Source organism: Neltuma alba, unplaced genomic scaffold (assembly GCF_004799145.2).
Source record: "Neltuma alba isolate B1F8T4 unplaced genomic scaffold, ASM479914v2 tig00011339_pilon, whole genome shotgun sequence".
NCBI lineage: Eukaryota > Viridiplantae > Streptophyta > Magnoliopsida > Fabales > Fabaceae > Neltuma > Neltuma alba.
In genome coordinates, this window is record NW_021636041.1 from 64397 (window position 1) to 65950 (window position 1554).

General features: G+C 32.8%; 1 non-coding gene across 1 annotated transcript; it reads left to right on the top strand.

Annotated features, from left to right (window-relative positions):
• The first annotated feature begins 426 nt into the window (after nt 1-426).
• On the top strand, nt 427-499 carry TRNAR-CCG (transfer RNA arginine (anticodon CCG)). The gene has a single exon. It is a non-coding gene; the product is annotated as a tRNA-Arg (tRNA).
• The last annotated feature ends 1055 nt before the right edge of the window (nt 500-1554 follow it).

Genomic DNA, 1554 nt, shown 5'->3' on the forward strand with positions numbered 1-1554 from the left:
CTATTTGTAATTCGTATACCCAAAAAAGTACCAAATATTTTTTTTAAATATAATTGACGGGAAAATATGTTATATAAATAAAAGAAAACAAAATTTTTGAATCATAAATAACTATGTGTTCATTATTCTACAGGAAAAATAATACATTTATTCGTGTAATAATCATGGTTATTTTAAAAATTAAATATAATGCAAGTATTTGAGAATGTTTTGTCAACGTTTACGATTTTAATGCCATCAATTTTTAGTCATGATTTTAGAAATAAATGACTAAAAATAGATCTTTTTTTTTAATTAAGGGATCAAATAAAATGTTATATAAAATTAAGAAAACTAAAAATTGCCCTACATATGGTGGGGGTTTATGGCGTTGCCATTGTGGAAAGCTGATTAACCACAAAACAGTGTGGACGGACAACAGCAAGTGATCGCGTGGCCTAATGGATAAGGCGCTCGCCTCCGGAGCGGGAGATTATGGGTTCGAGTCCCATCGCGATCGTTTTCATTCGTATTTTTCAATTTCCAGTGTTTGTACTGATCAATTCCAATAGCCGCACTTCGTGGCTCGTAACGAGAGACAGAGAATCACATGGCAGCACATTTTCTGAGAGTATTTCTATTTATAGTACTACCTCTTATTTTTAATATAAAATTTTATTTTATTTTTATTTTAATCCTAATTATAATATCTTAATCTATTTTATTTCTCATATTTATATTTTTTTAAAATAATCCTTATAATAATAGTAGTTCTAGTAATTAGTAAGGATATTTTAGGAAAGATAATATATATTTATTACAAGTAATTAACTTAACTTATTTTTTAATTTTCTTAAATTAGTCAACTAACTCTTAAGGATTAGAGGTAGTATTGTTTTTTTGGAAAAAAAAAAAGAAAAATTAATCGATATAACTCAGTCCATAAACTTTTGATTAGTTTATAATTCAATCCTCCATTGTTTTTGCTTTTTATATTATTATCCTTATCATCTTTTACGTGTCAAACATTAATCCAAGTCAGCTCCACACGGCAAAATTTCTTCCACCTCAGCTCCAGGGTCTGCGACTGCGGCCTCGCCTGCGCCAGAGGATGTTCCCGCCTCCGATTATCTCAAGCTCCAAAGACCCTTTTTGATCATCTCAAGCTCCAAAGACCCTCTTTGATCATCTCAAGCTTCAAAGACCCTCCCTAGCCCATCTATCAATAGCCGCCGACTCCATCCCGAATGCCCACATCACATTGGAACTCGTCATTGTTTCCGTCAATCTTTTTTTTTTTTGCAGAATGACAGGCCTTCTTGACGGCTCTACTCTAATCAGCACCAACTATGCACTCGCAATTCTTAACAAAATAAAAAACATTGGAATAAACAAGAACCTAGCGTTTGATTTATATATGTAGGTGATTATAGCTTTTGTGATTGGAAAGGTGATCCAATCCATGGATAGTGAGTTTGAGGAGGATGACCTTGTGCTCCATCCATATTTACCAGCAGCAAGAGTACTGTGTGGTGACCTCACACACATTAAAAAAAAAAAATACTGATCCCAACA